This window comes from Pogona vitticeps, chromosome 1, assembly GCF_051106095.1.
Source record: "Pogona vitticeps strain Pit_001003342236 chromosome 1, PviZW2.1, whole genome shotgun sequence".
Lineage (NCBI taxonomy): Eukaryota > Metazoa > Chordata > Lepidosauria > Squamata > Agamidae > Pogona > Pogona vitticeps.
Window position 1 is genome coordinate 339,301,659 of NC_135783.1, and position 23,322 is coordinate 339,324,980.

General features: G+C 41.9%; 1 long non-coding RNA gene across 2 annotated transcripts in view; it reads right to left on the bottom strand.

Moving 5' to 3' along the window:
• Positions 1 to 14,657, bottom strand: part of LOC140703253 (uncharacterized) — a 32,651-nt gene extending 17,994 nt beyond the window's left edge. For both annotated transcript variants that reach the window (XR_013540831.1, XR_013540830.1), the window contains exons 1-2: positions 9,041 to 14,657; positions 3,065 to 3,125 (exon numbers count right to left, since the gene is read on the bottom strand). This is a non-coding gene — a long non-coding RNA (uncharacterized LOC140703253). The remainder of the gene's footprint in view (positions 1 to 3,064; positions 3,126 to 9,040) is intronic.
• Positions 14,658 to 23,322: the final 8,665 nt, after the last annotated feature.

Consider the following 23,322-nt stretch of genomic DNA (forward strand, 5'->3'; position numbering starts at 1 on the left):
TACCCATTTCAGTTTCTTCATTATCAACATCAAAGCTGTGTAGCTCTGTAATCATGAGTCTTGTCTTCTTAATGTTCAATTACAGTTCTTTTTTGGCACTTTCTTCTCCCACTTTCATCAAAAGTCATTTTAAGACAGTGCTGCTTTCTGCCTTTCTGCGCTTTATAGAGCCTTTCTTCACAGACTCTGTAAAGCACAGTGATCTGAAATTCTTTGGTGTCCTACAGTAGCCAAAGAATATTTACAAGCTGACCTGGTCTTTTCAGAATCGGGCTGCTACATTATGCATTGTTCACTCCATATAAAATAAAAGCTTTTGCTGCAACACCTTGAGCACTGTTTTAATTCCAGGAAAACTAGAGCAATGGCATGGCTCTACTCCTTGGTATCTCCTTTATTGAGGATTGAACTTTGCAGACTGTGAGCCATTGTTTTGTTTTCCACATATTCTTGTTAGGACAGATCCAATTTCTGTGGCTTGAAATAGTTCTATTGGTATTCCATCTACCCCTGGTGATTTATTTCTTCCCAGTGTTTTCAGAGCATCTTTCACTTCACTCTCTAGAATTTCAGGTTCTTCATCATAGAATTCCTCTTCAAATGAATCCCATGTAAAAACATTAATCTGTTTTAATCTGGTGCAATTGGCTGCTTATACCTTGTAAATAAACCAAATTATAACCCCAAATATGCACTAGCGACTGCTGTGCCTTTGTGTTGTTTTTTCCCACCCCACAGCCAAACAGAAACTTTTTTGTTTCAAGCAGGCAATGTGGGGTAGGTCAATCACAGAGTAATTGGCAGACTTTCAGTCTTAAGAGCGGGGTGTAAAAGTTCTACACGATGCTGCATGGATGCTTGTGACTTCAGCCTCAGGAGGACTTAAACCATCTCTCACAGAGATGTACCACCAATTTTTGGACTCTTCTCTACAATTTTTATGCACTATCCATGAAGGAGTTGTGCTCAGCCTGAATAAGTGGAATTTTCTCCATGAAAGCTTGCTATTTGTTTGACTTTTTTGGAATTCCAAGAAAGGTATTATCCATTCTTCCACTTGTGTAATCTTGGGGGCCACACAGCCTTTTCCTTATTCTTTCTCTTCAAATGAGTCTGTCATCCTTTTATCTCTTCTCTATAGGTCTTTTCTATACTGTTTACACCTTTTTATTTTCTCATGGTCAGATAATGTCCTTCCCTGTTGATCTTTCAACATTTCTAATGTTGACAGCTTGTGAATGTACCAGTCCTTTTTGTTAATGTTTACTGTGGGACAGATTGGTGATGGACATGGGGCCAGCAATGTCCCTCATGGATCCCATTGGGTAAGCATATCAGTCTAAAGGACTGATCAGCTACAGTCAACTATCATGGACTCATGTTCTGATCAGGACAAGTTTCTGAAAACTTGACCAGTTTCTTCTATGTAGAAATAACTGTCACATACTTGATCTGCAACCAGTCTGATGGAACATCATGAGTAAGATCTGTATACACTGACCTGAGGTACAGAGAAAGTAAAAAATAATACATCTTCTTTCAAAGATGGAATCCTTGAACTCCAAGAAACGCCAGTCAGCACAACTAGTGGTGTAGGCTTCCGGGAGTTGCAGTCCAATAACACTTGGGTTACCCAAGGTTGAGATGGGAATGAATTGCTTCATGCCAGATCATCTCAAGTCATCGACACAATACCACAGGTGCTGCGTATTCCCTTTCCCCACCCCACCCCCAGCCAGATCACCAGCCAGTGCGCCCTGCTCGTTCCTTTCTCATTCCACAGCCTTCAAGTCCCGGCAGGATTGGAGACTTCCCTTCTCTGCCTCCTCCAGCAACCACCCACTCAGACGAGGAGGCAGAGCAGGGATTCCTGCAGCGCAGCCTTCAAGTGGACAGCTTGAGACAACCAGGTAGAATGCAATTTGTACCCAACTCTAGATGAGAACCATTGCTTTTAGATATACTGGACCAGAGGTAACAGAAGTTACTATTTTGGACAGTATCTCCCATAGTCCCCTACTTAGCATAGCCAAAAAAGAAACTCTGTCAAGGTTTTCACCTCCAGGAAACAGACACAACAGCCATGTCAGGGGGGATGTTAAGAGTCCAAGACTTCTAGAGGCCTCCAAATTAAACGACGTTGGGTGTAATAAATAAAAGTTATCCACATATGCCACCATCCCTGCCTTTGTACAATACCACTTATGAGTGCAATGACATTACAGCACATGGGAGTCTGAGTGACCCTGTAACATTTATTCCATCTTGCTTTCAATATAATGTTCCCTTTTCTATGGTCTATATTTGTTTCTAAAATCAATGGTTTTGTTGGTTTGTTAAGCGTGGTCTACCCTGAGTGCATTTTTCAAAGAAAGGCAGCATAAATGATCTTAATGAGAAACTAGCAGTCCTTCAACCTATTAAAAATGTAATGATTTTTGTTAATACTGCAGTACTGCAAATATCATAGCAGGGTGAACGAAAAAGATGAAGAAGCACAGATGTTCATCGAGGCAGTACAGCTGTTGAGTGAATGAATTAAATCCACAGGTGGACTCAGTGATCTCCCTAGCGGGCAGCTACCCACATGGTAGAAATAAACAGTATCAACTGTATGTATGTCATGATATTCCCAACTATTATGCATGGATGCGAAAGCTGGGCAATATGAGAGAGAATCGATTCATTCAAAATATGGTGCTGGAGCAGAGCTTTATAGATGCTGTGGACCACAAGAGAGACAGGTGGGTGTTAGAGCAAATCAAATCTGAACTGTTCCTAGAATCAAAAATAGATAAACTGGGAGGAGTGTAGCTCTATTTCTTTATAGTCCTGTATACCTCGCAGGTATACACAGATACCATCTCCAGTGTGCCCCATGGCATTTTGCTGCCTGAGGCAGAACAATCAGTGGTACCAATTGACTGCTACAACTTGCCCAAATCACAGTGTATGGTAACCAAGCCCCGTTGAATTATTTTGGCATACAATCCAGAAAAAAACCTTACAAACACCTCTTTCTCATGTGGCTCAATGTCTGACCTGGGGAGGAGAGTTGCCTCACCTTTTTCAGGTAAAGGGTCCCCACTGCTCTGTTGACAAGCTGCCTCTGTTTCTTCCCATTCCTTGAAGTAAAAATACAATAATGAGAAAGTAAATAATTTTAAAAGCTCACGGGGGGGGGGGAAAGATTTGTTTGAAATGTGGGTGACAGAGTAAATCAAGCCTGAGCTGTCTCTGGAGGCAAAAAATGATGTAACTGTGGCTGTCGTACTTTGAGCACATCATGAGAAGACGGGATTCTCCAGAAAAGACAGAGATGCTGGGAAAAGTGGAATGTGGCAGGAAAAGAGGAGGATCAAACATGAGATGAACTGACTCCCTAAAGGAACCACAGGCCTGAGTCTACGAGGACAGAGTAGGACCCTTGAGGACAGGAGATTTTGAAAACAGCTTATTCATAGGGCCACCGTAAGTCAGAGGACACTTGAGGGCACATAAGAAAAATAATTAAAAATTTAACGAAAGATTGTAACACTTTAAATCTGTCACCTGAGAAAGTCACCTCATTCCACCCGTGGGTCGGGCCCGTCCGACCATCTCTTCTAACTACTTACGCTGCTTATGAAACAGCTAAGGGGTGATTTTCTGCTCAGGTCCACCTCAAAAAGCCTCCAAGCCTCAGCTGTTTAGAAATTGTTACCAGTTTGGTCAGCGTTCATTGCTAAACAACAACGGAAGAGAAATGAAATGCAATGGAGTGAAGTCGGGGGTGGAGAAGAGGTATGTACTTTGAAAAGACAGGCTCCCCTTCTTTGTCATAATCTGAACAATATTGCTTTGCTGGTGGAGGGAAACTTTCTTGTTTGACTTTGCCACAGTTTTTCTAGTCATTTATAATGTAATAATCACAACACTGCCTGGGCTAAGCTGCATCTCCTTCATTCTTGCGATATCATCCCAAGGCCATGTTCTCCTCCCACCATCATTTATTCCCTCAAGGGGGGAAAAAAATCTTCCCTCAGCTGCCAGCGTTTCCACTGACATTTGACTGATCAAGGTTATGCTGCGCCATGTGAGTCCTCTGAGGGTAAAATCACCTATAATTTGTTGGGGAAATACAGCTATAATACATGTATGTACTGCAAATATTGTTTCTCTGTGTCAGAGCTTAAAATTAACACATTAGACCTAATACATTAACATTAATGATCATTACGTCTGTTTTAAATGGGACAAATGTATCTCACTGTAAACAACTTATAACAGTAGTCTCAAAAGGTTTAAAATGTTACTTTTAAAACGATGGTCCAATCATTTGGCATGTACTCCGGTTTAACAGAAAAGCACTGTAATGATTTTAACATTAACAGACCAGATCTAATGCATAATTTGCCAGCTCCCCTCTATCTATGCACATGCGTTCCTCTTTTTAACATAGTGCTTCCCAACCTTTATTTTGAGTTGTGACCTCTATTTCTAATAGCCATGTAATCTGCAACACACATGCCTGTTTGCACAAAAAGGCATTTTCAGAAAGGTAAAATCATCCCTTCCCAGAAAGCAGAGGCTTCTTTCTTCCCCTCTCAAAAGGCCTGTTTCACATACATACATACATACATACATACATACATACATACATACATACATACATACATACATACATACATACATACATACATACATACATACATACATACATACATACATACATACATACATACATACATACATACATACATACCCCACTCTGAAAGGTGAAGGGAAAGATTATTTGATAAGGGCGACAACACCTATAAAGCAACTCGTGTCCCCCCTTCCCCAAAAATACTTTGTGACCCCCTTGGGGGTCTGTGTAGCACTACGGCAATGGAACCAGTTGCCTTGAGAGGTAGTGATTGCACCAACTCTTGGAGGCATTCAAGAGAACCCACCTGGTAGATATCCTTTGATTTGTATTCCTGCATCGAGCAGGGGGTTGGACTTGATGGCTTTATGGGCCCCTTCCAGCTTCATGATTCTATGGTTCTCTGACTCCCAGGTTGGGAAACACTGAGCTAACAGATGTAAATTGTACCAACATGTAATTGCTTTGTTGAGTGATGGCTCAAGGCTAAAGCAGGCATATAGTGCACAGTTGCAGTAAAAGCAGCAAAACGTCTTGTGGCACTTTAAATGCTATTTGTTTTGAAGAAGCTCTTGTGGATAAGTCCATGAAAGCTTATACCAAAAACAAAAAAACACTTTGTCTTTAAGGGGCCGCAGTTCCATGGTGTGTGAGGGTGTGTGTTTTTAACTGCAAACATTATTTTTCCCTGCCTAGCTGGGAACCGGGGCTTGTTGTTTAGCTGTTTAGTCGTGTCCGACTCTTCATGGACCAGAGCACACCAGGCCGTCCTGTCTTTCACTGCCACCCAGACTTGGATCAAATTCATGTTGGTCGCTCCAATGACACTGTCCAACCATCTCGTTCTCTGGCGTCCCCTTCTCCTCTTGCCTTCACACTTTCCCAACATCAAGGTCTTTTCCAGGGAGTCTTCTCATGAGATGGCCAAAGTATTGGAGCCTCAGCTTCAGGATCTGTCCTTCCAGTGAGCGGGAACTGGGCTAGGTGGAGATAAATGGGACATGGTGCTGCTGCGGGTTAAACCACAGAAGCCTCTGTGCTGCAAGGTCAGAAGACCAGCCATTGTAAGATCGAATCCACGCAAAGGAGTGAGCTCCCGTTGTTTGTCCCAGCTCCTTGCGAACCTAGCAGTTCAAAAGCATGTAAAAATGCAAGTAGATAAATAGGTACCACCACGGTGGGAAGGTAACGGCGTTCCATGTCTAGTCGCACTGGCCACGTGACCATGGAAACTGTCTTTGGACAAACGCTGGCTCTACAGCTTGGTGACAGGGATGAGAACCATGCCCTAGAGTCGGACACGACTGGACTAAATGTCAAGGGGAACCTTTACCTTAGCTGGGAGCTAAAACCCAACCCTCTGCATCTTCTCCTTTTCACTCTTTGCTGCCTATCATCTTCCTTCCTGTTTGTTTCCCAGCTAATTTGATTAAAACAGAATGCTGGGTTTTCCATCATTCCAAAGTGCCCAAAGATTGTACCAAGAGCAACAATTTAATTATGAGAAACATCTTTTCTTGTTGATTACTATTATTTTGCCAAGAACGGTCATACACTGGCTTTTCAAAACTTCCAAAGGGTTTTATTCTGATTTAGGTTATCCCAGAATCTTAGAACTGTGGAGTCAGAGGTTACCAAGCTCAAAACCCCCACCCTTACCAAAGTCTTCTCCTTATTTATCTTTGCTCATTGCTATGAATAACATCACATTTTAATAAGGAATTCTCAGATTTTCAGTGAGTTACACCCAGTCAATTTGCATTACATGCCTAATGGCACAGCTGGTTCCACAGTTCCTTGGCCCACACGTGGCTACCACTTGCTCAACTTTAAGTAACACGGGTTTAGTTAGACAACAAGATTTCAGCCAATACTTTCAAGTTCAGTTTCTCTTCTGCAATTCATTTCAATGAAGTGTTAAATTCTGTGCAACTTACAGACCTATTAAAGCAGGGCTGAGCAATATCGATGAGTCTGGGGCCCCACAAGCCTCACTCCTACACCACAGGTGAATTTGGGCAGCATGGCATGAAAACTTCTTTAAAAGAAACAGGAAGTGCCAGTTTTACAGGGATTTTAATGGTCTGCCACCAAATTAGAGCAGCACAATGAAGAGGCATGGGGCTATGGTAACCAGCTTTGAAGCCACATGCACAAAAGAAATAGTAATATTCATTAAATTGTTGCAGTTATAACTGTGTAGCTTCTGCTTCCAGGCATACCTGGCCCATGGGCAAAGTCTTCACAGGACAGGGCATGTAGACAGAGATTCAAAAGCAGAGTCCTACCAGAAAATCAGGAAAACCAAAGTGTGTGGCCAAAGCCCCATCTCAGAACATTCCAAAAGGCAAGCCAGGCTAGTTGTCAACACAAACAAATACGAAAAGTCCAAGAATGTAGTCAAGAAGTCCAAAAAGTCATACACAGCATGACATCACCCATGAAGGTGAAGATAAATGGCAGACAGGCTCTGGAACAAGGTTAAATATCATCTCCAGCAGAACTCACAATCACAGCCCGGGGGTTATCTAGCTGAGCAACTGAAAATCCATTCCAAGCTCAGTGACAGACACTTAGGTAGCTGACTGCAGCAAAGAAATCAGAAGACTGAGACTCAGAAGGACAACAATGAAGGTGCTAGAAGAGATCAGGTGTATGGATATGTCAATGGAGACCAAGGCCAAAATCATCCATACTATTGTATTCTTGATTGCAAAGTACAGATGTGAAGGATGGACAACAAACAGAAGTGAAGACAGCCAACAAGGAAAACAAATGATCCATTCGAAATCTGGTGTTGGAGGACAGCTTTGTGGATGCCTTGGATTACTAGAAAAAGGAACAATTGGCTGTTGTACTTCAGGCAAATTGTGAGAAGAGAAGATTCAAAGGAAAAGACTATAATGCTAGGAAAAGTTGAAGGCAGCAAGAAAAGAGGAAGACCAGAACATGATATGTATGGACCCCATAAAAGAAACCACAGCCTTAGGTTTTCAGGGGCTAAATAAGTCTGGTAATGACAGAACATTTTGGAAGCCATTCATTCATAGGGTCATCGTAAGTGGGAGGTGATCTGACGTCACGTAACAACAACGTTGTATTGAAGAGTGGAGTTTAGCACTAAAATGTTTCCCATGTGACATTGATGTCCAGTGAGAATCTCCCATTCAGAAACTATGTTAATAAATGGTCATCATCAAGCAAAGCTCCAGCAAAGAAGCAGATTTAAAAAAAAAAAGTATATTTCTTACATATTTTTAAAGATTTCTTGAGGAGAAGAGATTTCTTAAATTGATGTTTTGGCACAAAGCATGGTAAATCCTGGGCTCCTTCGCAACCAAGCAAGAACTAGGAGAATGGAACTTTTGTTCTGTCTGAAAAAGATCTTAGAATTAAATGGCTCTCAGCTCAAGAACTTATTCTAGAGACCAGAACAAGCATCCACTCCTGGTTACCCCAAACATTCTTATTTCTAGCAGTTTAGAGGGGCATTGTTTTGTTGGAGCCACTGTTAAATAACGAGGAGTTAATAAATGTTGCCAATAAACTTCATATCATCAATAACCCTACAGGAAGGGTCCCAGCCGTGAAAGCCTTCGAGAATACATTAAACCCTACAGGAAGTCTCTGATTTACCTTCTGGTGTAACAAAACAAGCAACAACATTGAGCTGCAATGTGTTCTTTCCTCTAGAGTAAATTTGCAGGAGCTGACCAGCGTGTTGCAAGACACATTTGTAAGACCTTAGAAAGACTGTTAATTTTAAACCTTTTGCAGTCACTATAGAGTCTCTCTAAGTCAAAAATGGCATAGCAACAACTAGAAGCAAAATTGCGAGATATAACTTTGCATCTAATTCTCCAGTGCTGGACTGAAATCGAAATAACTTTTTTTAAAATAGATTTTAAAAATCTCTAACTTAATACTGTCACTTTTTATTTTTTTCAGAGACAGCAAATTTAAAAGTTAATGCTAGATTTAAAACAATAGCCACACATTTCTTCTACTTTAAAGATTCCCATTAAATGACATTTTAATGAGAGAGAACAATTCAAGCATAAGTATTTAAGATGCCTACTGAGAATGTGACTGCTTTGTGTACCCAGTTAAATCTATTATTTGAGAAAGTCTGAATCACAAAAATAATTTCAACATTGGAAATGTTCAAACTTTCTTTTTCAAATAATAGATTGAGAATAAGAATCTAGAGAAAGGTAGAAGGCAGAGCAGAAGTAATAAAAGGAGGTTGCAGTCTGGAGGTCCAGAGACGCAAAAGTTTACATTTTTCCAAATCACTCAAATGACAAATAAGAAAAGATTAAAACAAAAAAAAAACAAAAGAGGAGGTTATAACCAGGACTGGGTCCAAGGCAGTCTGCTGCTTGCAAAAAACAAACAGAATCCTACACTCACACAAATCAAGGCGTCCCTCAAGCCAGCCAAGTTATTTTGGCAGAAAATCTATTACAGCATCCCTCCTCTCCTTCTCAGCAATAAAGGTACAGTGATAACAAACTAAATACCAGTATCCAAATCTACTGCACGAGGCAGCTGTGCCTCGATCTGCCTAAAAGTAAGGCCACCTGAGTAAGAGCATGGTTACGGTGGACACCTGAGAGATGCAAATATCCTGTACAATTAGACTTGCATTTATACCACGATATATATAAAATATTGCCTTATTTCCACCATGTTCTATCTGGAAGGTCACCAGGATACCAGAAAGAAAAATGGCATATGAGGGAGGGAGGGAGGGGAGAAAGACTGACAACAATGATAGAGGAAAAACAAACAAAATGGTATAGAAGTTTCAGAGGGAAACAACTAGATGGAAAACAGCTTGCAAGCACCAAAGGAAGTCTTGATCTAAAGCAGGGGTCAGGGAACTTTTTTACCTTTCACCCCCCAAAAAAATTATATACGCCAACATTACCCCCTTGATTTGAAAGTAAGGAAATCATACATTACAGTATTTGAATTCAAAATATTATTGAATCTACAAAGGCTGTGTACCGAACTAGCAGGATGCACCAAATTTAATAAAGTTGTGCACTATTTTTGCTGGAACACATTGGACTCCAGCCATGGGGTGGTATAGGGAGTAGTAAGGTGTCCAACGTGCCTAGCAAGTTGCATTAAATTTTTGTTAGCTTGCAGAGGATTTAATCATCATCAATGGCTGCCAGAGTGGTGCTAGCAATGGGGGAGGGCGCTTTTCCTACCACTTTAATCATTCTGTGTGTGGTTTGCAAAAAGGAACAAACCAGGCTAAAGATCATGTCACCCACCCTGGTGCCACAGTTCAATATCAAAGACCAGTGCACTATTTTTTTATCATTGTCAATGGAAAACTCAGCAGTGGCCAGAGGATTGGAAAAGATCAGTCTACATCCCAATCCCAAAGAAGGGCAGTGCCAAAGAATGCTCCAACTACTGTACAATTGCACTCATTTCACATGCTAGCAAGGTTATGCTCAAAATCCTACAAGGCAGGCTTTGCTCATTACCCCCAGGATTTTCATTTTTACCCCATTTGGGGTAATTTACCCCTGTTCCCAGACCACTGATCTAAAGCAACCCAGGAGAAGAATTTGGGAGGAAATGAGAGCCAAAGACCAAACTTCCAAAAACCTCTTATACAAGATAAGCCCTTCTGGATCAGACTAGATGAAAGGTCCATCTCTAGAACTTGGAAAAATTACTTCTAAAAACTGTCCGGATCTCCATCATGGTGGATAACTCCCAAGATTACCTGATCAAGCATGTCCATTGGCAATGCTGGCTGAAGGATTCTGGGAGGGTTCTTAAAAAGGTAATATTGCCAAGCTTTTGGCAACAATCCTATTTTCCCACAGCAACTACTGACCAGCCAGATACCTCCAGGAAGTTCCTTTCTTTAAAAAATAACAATAAAAAAGGTATAGGTGTGGAAGCAATCATTCTGTTCTACTGTTGTTTCCCAGTGTGCTCTCAAGGTCAAGCTACATACTACATCCTGGTACTAAAAGCAAACAAAATCCTGAGCTGGATGTGTCATCTTTAGCTCAAAAGTGCATGCCTGGCCCCTAATCCAACATTATGCAGTGATTAAAGTGCAGTGCTGCAGCCAATATTCTGCTCACAACCTGTGTTCAATCCCAAGTAGTCAGCTCAAAGTTCACTCATCCTTCCATCCTTACAATGTCAGTAAATTCAATACCCAGCTCACTGGGAAGGGGCAACGTGTACCCTGCATAATTACATTGTAAACCGCCCGGAGAGTGCTTTAAGCATTATGGGATGGTATGTAAGCAGCATGCTTTGTTGTTGTTGTTGTTGTTTCTCTCTCTCTCTCTCTCTTCCTCCCATGAACCTGCTCAGTCTTAGGACTGAAACACAACTTGCGCTTAAAAGCAGATTTTTAATCAGAGCTTGCTTCTCCAAGTATGCAACTGGCAGTGATTATCTTGGTGAAAAGTGACAGCTGCTTCAGTTGACACTGCAATGGCAGAGATCATTAAAGCAATACTGAAACAGATTGCGTATGTTAGTGTACATCCCCATGACAGCGCTACTGCGAATACTGTATTTTTAAAAAATATATATCTACTGCTAACATAAGCTCAGACTAGCAGATAGACATGGGTGGGGGGAACCTAAATATCACTGGCCACAACTGAGAAAAAGCCATCCCCCACATTACCATGAAAATATCTGGAACAATAGATGTCTACTTACAAGTAAGCCCTGTTGAATCAAGTGGGGTTCATTCCATCTAAGTAAGTACAAGCTTGTGAATTATACATTGAAATCCTGTTGTGTGGTATCGTGTGCACAACAAGAATGAGGTCAGCAACAGCAGGAAGCTGCTTCTGATTAAAAGTTTCCTTTGGAGACTTCAAGAAGCTGTGGAACAGGATTTTGGTCACTGATTTCCATGTACATGCTGCTTTTTTAATACTTAGGAGCCTTGTGACCCAGTGGTTAAACTGCAGTATTGCAGACAAGCCTCTGCTCACGACCTCAATTCAGTCCTGAAGGGCTCAGACAGCTGGCTCAAAGTTGATTCAGCTTTCCATCCTTCCAAGATTGATAAACTGAGTACACTGCTCACAGCACAGGGGTGGGGGCAATGTGTAGTCAGCATAATTAAATTGTAAACTGTCCCAGAAAGTGCTTTAAATGCTATGCGGTGGTATATAAGCAGCAGACTTTGCTTTTAATTCTCAAACCAATGCAAACGAAACACACTTACCTATCTCTGAGTTGTGGTATCTTTACTTTTGCAGTTTCGAAGCAGCCATGAGTTTGCTTGGTGCTAACGCCACCATTCAGCAGACACTGTCTTGTTAATTTTGTATTCTAAATTTCCCTCCTTAACAGATTTTTATTTTTAAAAAAATAGATGGTGCAATTGATGGGGTAGCTCAAGTGGATTATATTTGAATTCCCCCCCCCAAACTGTGTATCAGGCTGCATCATGTGTTAGCGATAACCTGTGATTAGAACAGGGAATTCCTTGACTGCTGAAAGCATCTGGTTGTCACAGCAGGACCTTGTCTCACCTTCTGTAGTTTGCAAATTAGCTTGCTTGCTCTTGTTACTGCACATTGAGAAATAAACACTTCTGATTTCTCAGACACAAAGATCTGTCTGAGTCACATCTATGGAACTCTGATGTGATTCCAACTGTAATGACAGGTGTCTGTAATGTATACTTTGGCCATATCAACATCTAATTTCTCAGCCTCAGTAGTCAATGATCCTGCAAGATGCTGAGTAATTTCAGCTAGGCAGTTAATTACTTACACTTTCTAATCATCTGAGGAAAGGAAAGGAAATCTAGTTCTATCTACCACCAAAGAACAACCAAGAGCAGAAGTTTTATTATAGTTTATATCAACTATATGTCAGTTTTGAAAATCCATATAAACAATTCATATCTATCCAAAATAACATGCTCCTTTTCCAAATTTTTGTGGGCATTGTGTTTTAAAATAAAAAACTGTTTTTTAACAAACAAAGGAACACCGGTAACAGATCTTAGTAATCTTTTTTTTAAAAAATAAAACTCAAAATGTTGATGTCAGTCATATATCCCAAATTCATTATTAGCCTATCAATTGTTAAATTAAACAAAGAAAAGGGTTTCTGTTGCATTAAATTAAAATTAGAAAATGCTTTCTTTCATATTTTGAATGTATCTTTCAAGGTCTTAACGGCATAATGTATAATTAGGGTCTGACAGCCAAGAAAACAAAAGAATGATAGTCATAACAACCAAGGGTCTAGGAAGACCTCGAGATCATACCTTCCAGAGAGTGTTTGGGAAATGAGCACGTTGACTGCGCCTCAACAAAATGTTGCATAATGTTGCCTTGTAAGGCTAAAAATAATGCAGTGATGATATGAATGCCAAGAATTAAAAGATGCTGGGAACCTATTCCAACACATTTTGTTTAGCACAGTCAGAAAGTGTAAAGGAGGGAGTGGGGGAAAAAACCCAAAATTATACAAACTAACAGTGATCATACCTGCATCTGATGAAGTGAGCCACAGGTCACACAAGCTTACTGCAAATAAAGTGTATTAGCCTTTCAAGTGCTGCTAGCAGCTTCTTTGTCTCTGGCTTTGACGTGGTGGCGCTGGAGGTTAAACCACAGAAGCCTCTGGGCTGCAAGGTCAGAAGACCAGCAGTTGTAAGATCGAATCCACACGACGGAGTGAGCGCCTGGCGCTTGTCCCAGCTCCTGCCAACCTAGCAGTTCTAAAGCATGTTAAAATGTGAGTAGATAAATAGGTACCACCTCAGTGGGAAGGTAACAGCGTTCCATGTCTAGTCGCGCTGGCCACGTGACCATGGAAACTGTCTACGGAAAAACGCTAGCTCTACGGCTTGGAGACAGGGATGAGCACTACCCCTTAGAGTCGGACACGACTGGACTAAATGTCAAGGGAAACCTTTACCTGTTGTTATAACTGATCAACATTATTGGCAATGGGCAACTGAGAACTAAGTACTGAAGGATCATATTGTGGACATGGGGAGACAAAGAAAAAGCAGAAGGCTGCAGGAGAAAAGGACTTCGCCTGAGATGGACCGCTCTGGGATCACTTAGCCATTCTCACTACTTTTGTGATGTTATGTGCTGTCAATTAGTTTCCAATTTATGTTGACACTATGAATTCATTACTTCCCAAAGGTCTTGTTGGGAACTCCCCTGCCGTATTTTGCAGATTAAAGACCATGGGGTGCTTTATAGTGTTAGTTCACCTCATGTTAAGTTCTCCTCTTCTCCTGCAGCTTCCAACTTTTTCCTTTCTTTTTCCATATCCACAGTTCCCATGTCCCCTGGTGATAATACAGACCTGATTGGCTCTAGACCCCATCTTTTTTGTTTGTGTGTTTCTGGCAGTCCATGGTATCCATCAAGCTTTCCTCCAAATCTAAATATTTAAAATAATTTGACTTTTTTTCCTCATCAGTTTTTTTTCTGTCCAGCTTTCATGTCCTTACGTATGTAACAATCAGCAGTATGGCAGTATGAATTATCTTAATCTCAGTCACCAGCAATTTCCCTCCTAACCGTTTTTCTGAGTCTTTGACTGCAATCTCCTTCGGGACTGATAATTTAACCAAGGTATAGAAACTAATTTAATATTTCAGTTTCTGCACTGTCAATATTAAAGATTTTTATAATTCTTCCCCAGTCTCAGCTCTCCTCTTCTTAATCTTCACCTGTAATCTGGCTTTTGCACTTTCTTCTTTCACCTTCCTCGATAGCTGTTTCAAGTCACTGCTGCTTTCTGGCAGTCCTATGTTGCATAGAATTACTTCTGTGAAATGAGAATATCTTTCCTCAAGGTGCTGCTTTCTGGCAGTCCTATGTTGCATAGAATTACTTCTGTGAAATGAGAATATCTTTCCTCAAGGTGGTGCAACATATGACCTAAAGGGAACAGGGAAATGTACTGCTTAGATCAGGCTTGTCCAACCTGCGGCCCGAGGGCCGCATGCGGCCCAGGTCTGCTCGTAATGCGGCCCAGTGCAATTTTTTATTTTTAAAGAAATTCCAAAGTTTCAAGTTACACTGCCAGCACTTGCAGCCAGAATGTGGCCGGGGCATGTCACAACAGTAGATGGGGAGAGAGGGAAGGAAGGAAGGAAGGAGTGGGAGGGGAAGGGACAGGGGGGCTGCGTGACTTCATTGCGCCATTCCCATCAATAGGTGGACCCCCTCCCGGCCCCATAAAGCTGCCGGAGTAGAAGCTGGCAGCCTCTGCTTTCTGAGAATGCAGCTGCCGGTAAACGCGCTTGGAGCGGGGCTGTGGACGATGGCTAGGGCTGCCCCCCCTGCGGCCCAAACCAAATGTATGTGCGGCCCAAACCAAATTTTCATCTTCTAATGTGGCCCAGGGAAGGTGAAAATTTGGACACCCCTGGCCTAGATAGATGTTTGAATCCAATGGTTTGCATCTGGCTAGTAAACTGAAATCTGTCCATCTTGTGCAGGTCTATATTTGATGGTGTGCCAGCATGCACACAGTATAAATGAAAGCAGCCCTTAACTATTCTGAGCCACTGCCAAGTGGTGCCTGAAAAGTTGCTTTTAAGACTAATGACCATAAGGTCATGCTACAGGCATCTATAACGGGGCACTTATCAGGGATGGGGACTTGAGTTGCCGGACCTGCTGTCAAGCCAGACTAAAGTCACACTGGTGAATCGACTCGGGCTTTTTCTTTTCAATGACTTTGACTCACCCCCTCCCTTTTTTCTGGGGAAAAGTGGCTTGCTTTTAATAAGGGCTCGGGACTCGAGGCTTGGTACCAAAGACTCAGGACTCAGTTCAGTGATGGGTGGGTAAATATTGATTCTTCTTAAAGCTACATCCTATCAAAGTGTATGTCGAGTAAAACATGATTATCTTTATCGTGCTGAAAAGCTCTTTGTTGATTTTTTGTTCCTATAAGAGATTCACATGGCCAACACTCACATACGCGTACATGCACACCCTGGAAATTTTCAACCTCCATCATCAGACCTGTCGCAATCTCTCTTTAGACCTTCCTGAAATGCGTCTGCCCATCGTAGATATCAGTGCTGTCAACCTTACCATGTGTGTATACACAAACAGGTGAGGTTTCCTCTTTTAAAAGAAACAAAAGACCTGTAATACACATGCATGCCCACGTACAGTGGGTATGGCCTGTGCAGAAAATCTATACAGTGGTGCCTCACTTTACGATTGCCCCGCATTATGACAAAACTGCATTGTAATGATCTTTTTGCGATCGCAATTGCGACTTCAAAACGATGGTCTGAATGGGGTTTTTTCACTTTGCGATGATTGGTTCCCTGCTTTGGGAACCGATTCTTCGCAAAACGACGATTTTCGGACAGCTGATCGGCGGTTTCAAAATGGCTGCTGGGTAAATAAAATGGCTCCCCGCTGTTTTCTGGGATGGATTCCTCGCACGACAGCCACCGAAAATGGCCGCTCTATGGAGGATCTTCCGCTGGATGGTGAGTTTCCAGCCCACTGGAATGCATTGAAGGGGTTTCAATGCGTTTCAATGGGCTTTTTATTCTACAGCGATTTCGCTGGAACGAATTAACGTCATAATGCAAGGCACCACTGTGGTGCAATTCTAAACCACGATCACCCTGAAATTCCTTGTCTATGTATATTTGAGCTGCTGTTTTATGCCCAAATCTTAAATCAACATCAATTGTTAGCTTTATCTGCAAGAACCTTGCTTGCGATTACCGTAGGTGCGGTGCCTGCAAACATTAGAAACTGCTTCTCAGCAGCCAGAAAAATCCTTTAGTTCACCCTGAACCATCCGGGGGTCCTCTAATTTTTCCCAACACTTTGATGAAACTTTAATAGGAACAAAAATCCAAAAGAAGATTCTAACTTATTTCAAATGCAGCATCTTCTCCTGACTGCCCAACTCCTGCCAGGACCAGCCCACAAAGTAACTAAAGAAGCCATTGTACAATGCAAGATCAAAATGAACTGCGGATTATTGCATTTCAGACACCCATACAAATTTGACTGTTCCACGTACCTACAAAAGTCAATAACGCAAACCTGGGTTTTATCAGGAAATCAGGACTCGTTACTCTTGTAGGGAACCAACTCCCTGTACTGACTGAGCAGGCAATCACCGACGTAACTGGGACTACGAACAATGACTAATTTGATCTAAACGTCGGTGGTGACTGATCGCACAATAGAACAATGCTGAATCCATGGAGTTATAACCTGTAGAATACCTACTACTGAGTAAATTGTTAAACACATTGTTAAACACGGTATTTGAAATTAGACTTGGGGGTGGGGGAGCAGCTGCCACCCTGTTTGCATTTTCACAAGAAATAACTGGCTCCAGCAGTTATTTCTCCACCTTCTTGAAGGTTTCTATCAATTTTCAAAACTTGTTCCCAAGTACTATTTTGGAGTCTGCAACAGACGACGACATGTACACAATAAGGGCAATGATCGTTCATCCAAAATAAGAACGGGAAAAGTGTAGCCCTCTAGAGGTGGCTGTCATCCAGCTATGGTCAGTTCCAGCCAGCCTGGCTAGAGGTGAATGGCAGTGGGGTTCAACAAGATGTGGAGTGTCCCTGCCCTGCAGAAAGCGGAGCAGCAGTTCTACCCACATCTGGCAGGAAAAAAACATGATTAGAAGAGGGAACGAGAAAAATGCTAATATAATTGTTCTGGAAACCGAGAACATATGGGATTGCTTAGCTGGCAAAAAGCTGATTTGCTAGCATGTCTTCAGGGGCTGTCTTATTTACATCCCATGCAGGAGGCTTAATTGAAGTTGGTCCCATAAAACGTATCGCATCTCTCTCCAAAGAATTCTCCCTTTCTTACATTACAAAATTCAGTTTCAGTAAGGAAGACTAATTTATCCTCTGTGGAGTACTACAGGAAGAACCAAAGTGTATGTAATATTATCAGCATGCAAGACTCTATGTAATATACATTTTCAGCATGCCTTCATTTCAAATTTCTTTGATTTTATGAAGTGCCAAGAGTAAAAACAGATGTTACATTATTCTACGTTTTGGTTATCAAATCCTAAACCGGTATTTCATACACAGCCCACGAGGGACTACGGATCATCTATAAGTTTGGGGAAGAGATGGAGAGGCCCCACAATGCTTGGCTCAAGCATTTTCGTGCCAAGGTTTTCCAAATGCTTGGAGCAAATATGAATCAAATCAAGACTCCAGAAGTGTACTCAAGCATTACTAGGGCAGAAGTGGAGAACTCAGCTTTACAGATTCAAGACGTAGAGGTTACTGGAAATATCTGTACCTCTTGGAATACATGTCCATGCGAGCTTTAGCAACAAAATACAACCAACCAGTGAAGTGTGCCTCAATCCAAAGGGGCTCTGGATTGAACCCAATGGGCTTGAATCTTCTCCACCTGTATGCTGGTGCCACTGTAACAACTATGAAGCCAGAATGTTTTCAACCAAAAATATCTAGCATTCTCCACTTATGAGCACGGTCAATTCAAATTGCTGTATTCTATATGGTGGTGTGTTTTTGATGCCCTCCGGTGGGATATTTATTGCTATTATGATTGGGATAAGCAGCAGCCCCAAGCCACTCCATTCCCAAGAAGGGCACACAAATAGGTGCCAACCGAACCTCTGCTCATGACATTCCAACCCAGTCCTTGTCCAGGCCTGTAACAGAGTTGTGCACTTCTGGATCTCCAGGAAAAACCTCATTCCCACAAATGGGGAACACAACCACAAGTATGCCCTGAGGTGGGGGGGAACGGCTACTCTATGATGTCAGTTTCAAGGATTTGGTAGACAGGAAGACTTTCCTTCTGCCCACAGGCATCTCTCTAGTCTGGCAGGCAGTGGGGCTCACAGTAGCAGAAAGAAGGAAAAAGTAGAGGGCAGGGACGACAGACCTTAGCTCACAAATCCTGACCTAGTCATCAAAAGCCTCAAGAGGAATTAAGCATTCAGTCAGTCACTCAGTTGACAAGAGTGTGGCTACACAGCTTTGCTGGAATGGATGGGTGCAGGCTAAACAGGAAGCCCCAGCATGCCATTTGGTCCCATCCTCACTTATGGCAAACCTCAAGTGATCTTATTTGGTCCACAGCAGCCCACTCTTAACGTACCGGTATCCTGAAGTGGCTTTTCTTAAGCCACTTCAGGATATTGGCAAATTAAACACTTCCTCAACTCCATGGAAGGGCTGAGGAAGTTTCTTTCCCCCAATGTATTAGAGCAAAGGATATGTACCGCATCATTTAAAAACAAAACAAATGGAAAACATCTTCCCGGAAGGGGGAAGAGACAGAGACAAGAGAATTTTTGTTTGCCTTTGTTTCTTATTTCCTCCTCCTTCTGGGAGAAAGTTTTCATTTCTGTTTTATTTTTAAAAAATGATACAGTGCATATACACTGCCCTAATATACTTTTTTTTAACAATTCACTTCCTCAACTGCACAGAACCAAGAAAGTTTTCAATCTGCCAATATCTTGAACTAGCTCTCTTCTTAAGCCATTTCGCAATACTGGCAAATCTGACAGGGGAAGGTTTGCTTTTAATGCCTTTCCAGCGATCGCATATGCTGGAAATGAACCAAACCAGAGCAATTCTACCAGCACTAAAAAAAAAAAGCAGAAGCGTCTGACAGAAGTCAGAAAGATGCAGACAGGGCCGATCTGGGGTCTGAATAGGTCATCTGACTGCAGTCTTTAGGAAACTGTTTCTAAACTAGCTAACTAGATAGGAGAAAAGAAAATTCTAGAATGCGAATCCCGGCTAGCAAATATGATGTTAAAATTTTTCATCTCATATTAAACTTATATGAAAAGGCTGGTGGAGTGGCTGCAAGGGAATATATAGAATAATAAGATAACTGAGCTGGAAGGGGACAAGTCAAAGCAAATCTGATGGATGGTTGCCAACTTTCCCTTGAGTACCTCCAGTGCTGGAGCGCTCACCACCTACCAAGGTAATTGGTTCCATTGTCGTACTGCTCTAACAGTTAGGACGTTTTTCCAGATATTCAGCCTAAATCTGTCTTGAGTCCATTACAGTCAACCCTTGACTTACAAACTTAATCCGTTCCAGAAGGAAGTTTGCAAGTCGAAACGTTCGTAAGTCGAATCAGCATTCCCCATAGGAATGCACTGAAAACTAATTAATTTGTTCCGGCTGTTTTTGGTTCTTAGGTCGAGGGGCGGTTTGTAACTCGAATCATTAGCCGGTTAATCCGTTCCTACCACTAGGGGCAGAATTATTTCTTTTTTCCCTTTTAACCTAAGATGACTTAGGCTAAAAAAAGAGGAAAGAAAAGAGCGAGGGAAGGAGTGAACAGACACCTTTTCAACAGAACACCTTGAAAAGCAACTTTTCAGCCAAGACTATCACCTTTTGGGTAAAACCAAGCACCTTTCAGACAACAGATCACCTTGAGAAGCACCTTTTCAATCAAGACAAGGGTCAACGGTTAACTGAAAGTTCAAATTTCGTGCTTTCGCCACCTCCTCCGTGTTTTTTTTCGGTTCGTAACTCGAATCTAAGTTTGCAAGTTGAGTCAATATTTTTCTAATCAGAGTGGTTTGTAAGTCGAAATGTTTGTAACTAGGGCCGTTTGTAAGTCGAGGGTTGACTGTATTATGTGTCTTACACTCTGGGATGATCAAGAACAGATACTGCCCCTCTTCTATATGATAATCTTTCATTTACTCTCGAAGGCTTTTCACAGCCAGGATCCAATGGTTGTTGTAGGCTTTTTGGGCTGTTTGGCCATGTTCTGTTTTACCAGTCTCTCTGGCTGGCATCTTCAGAGGGCAGGAGTTATAACTCTATCTGTGTTCTGGCGTAGGCTGGTCTTCTTTTCTCAAGGCTAAACATGCCCAGTTCTTCCAGCCTTTCCTCATAGGGCTTGGATTCCAGTCCTCTGAACATCCTTGCTGCCCTCTTCTCAACATGCTCCAGTTTGTTGGTAACCTTCTTAAAATGTGGTGTCCAGAGTACCTCAGTCTGAGACCTGTTCAGCACCTCAATAGTCCATGTGAAATTTTAGGCTTTATTGAGAGGGTTCAAGCTGTTGCTCCCGGCCTCCTGCAGTACCAGCAGCTCTGTCATCTTTGTTTCTATTTCCTTGCTTCAAATCTCTAAACATCTTTGATTTAAAAATTTTTAACCCAACAAATGTAAAATGGAAGACAAAAGACCCATTGGATTATTTCCTCCATCCTGTAGTCACCCCAGAATCATATAAATACCCCCAACTCAATTCATTATTATTTTTTTAATTTGTTTTACAATTTGTCCAAAGACAATACACACCAAACACTGGATGTTTTTTTGAGGAAATGAGCTAAAATATATGGGCAGGATGTGAGAATGCACATATTGTCACCAAAGAGATTGTTATTGTTTAGTCGTGTCCGACTCTTTGTGACCCCACGGACCAGAACACGCCGGGCCCTCCTGTCTTCTTGCCTTTAAAACTGAACAAAGGCAACAAGAAATGATCAACCAGAGACAAAGAGAAATAAAAGTAGCATCCATTGACCAGTGATCTCTAGAAGACAAAGCTTACCTGAGGGGGGGCTTTCTAACTTGGGGGAAAAAGAATGGGGAACATTTGCTAGAAAGTCTATCAATTTATGCTTGGTGTGAAAAAAAAATAAATCAAGGTATGTTTTCACTCTCCTTCCACACAGTGTATGTCCAGATTTTTTCCCCCAAAGGTCTATCTAGTCTGGCATTTTTTTCTCACAGTGGTCAGACAGATGCCAAAGAGATGCCCATTACCATCCTTGTCCTTCCCTTCTCCAGCAACTGGTTACAATAATACTGCCTCAAATACTCCACAGATCAGACTTATTAATTTATTTGAACCCCCATCAAAGCCATCCCTTGGGTAAGCCTTCTTCTTGGGGTAGCTCCAGCACCCTTTCCATTCCAAGTGCCCATTTCCGCACCCTCCCCAGCTCTTCAGTATCCTTTTATAGGGCAAAGGACTTAACAGTAGACAATAGTCGAACAAGCGGGATAAACCAGTCTGGACAACAACATGATGATGAACATTGTCAGCTTTGTGGCTGGTTTGGTCACCACTACCCCATGGATGCAGAATCCTGTGGCCCTCAGTCCTTTTATAGCTTCTTGGGAACCACATCAATTTAAACAGATGGTCTGAAACTGGTTCACACATGCAGCGCACACTTGTCAAGGTCCTCCTTTCTACACCACCTTTTTCCAGGGTCAAGGTGCTCACTCCTTTGAGACTATGGATGAGAGGCTTCCTTGTAACCTCTTTCACAGATTACAAATCCCAGAATCCACAGTAGTTATGCCATTGCATCTGCCTGGTGGTATCTTTTTAGGCGAGCTTAATTTGGGGCACTGCAATTTCCAGAACTTCCTAACCAGTGTGATCATTGTGGATTCTGGGAGTTGTAATTTTAAAAAGTAACTTCTCTGTGCTCTACTCTCTAGAGAACCTGCAGTTTCCTTTCCTAATGTTCTTTTCATTGGCAATGCCAGGATCATTCTTGCCAGCCTGAGAATGATGGAGGTTGTAGTTCAACTCATTAAGAAGACAGCAGGTTGGTCCTGTCCTAGACATTTAGAAGGCAATAGCTTGGCAATAAGATACTCAATATGCTGTAGAGCATAGAGGAATGTACTGAGATTCAGGAGGACTGGCTTTGAATCCCCAGTCATCCATGGAAACTCACTGGGAAAGTGGAACTGGTAAAACCACTCTTTTAAGTATCTCACTTACCTTGAAAGTACTGTTACAGTTGCTACAAGTCAGTTCCAACTTGAAGGCACATAACAATAACAGCTTAGGGATGACTGCTTTAAACTGACCTTCTGAGCCATGGAGCCATAAGTTGTGTTAGCTGTTGATTAGGATGCAACTAAACTGTAATTAGATTCACAGCCTGTATTAAATTTCAAATTGCAACCACTACACACAGGGGCTGTGAACTGATTTGGAAATTCACTTATTCATACTAGATGTGATGGAATGGGCATCCCAGCCCACAAACGTCCCTTCTTTCCTTCCTTCCTCTGGTCCTGCCCCTGACGATCCTTTTATGGTTCACCATCAAGCTGCTTGCTTCTGAACACACAGTGTTCCGGAAAAGGTGGCAGTGTTCCAAGGTCCTTGTTAAAGTACAAAGAAATACATGTATACATACTATAGATGAACCAGTGATAGGAGGATGGAGTTATCTAATGCTAATCTCATATATATATAAAAAAAAATCAGAGATAATTGGGTAAGAGGAAAGAATGGGGGGGGGGGTTCCACCTGGTCCTGAATATCACACCCAAACTGTCTACATAGCTTAAACCACCTACAGGCATGCCCCCCCACCGGTCCTTATATCACAACTAACCACATGGGGGAAAGTCCACTTGAATTGTTCTGGCTTGAAAAAGTGGAAGCTCCCCAGTGGCAGAGGGGGAAAAAAACAACTTTGGGAGCAAAAAGGGTTGGATTGATTCAAATCAGCCTTTGTGTCATTCGCCCAGTAGAAAAATATTTCATATCCGCCTGTTCCACAGTCAAATACTGTGGAACAAATACCATAGTATTTGACTGTGTAGCTGCAGCCAAATCTCCCATAATGCCACGATGATAGAGAAGAACGAAGCAATTTTTGACTGTGTAAGGAGACAGCAG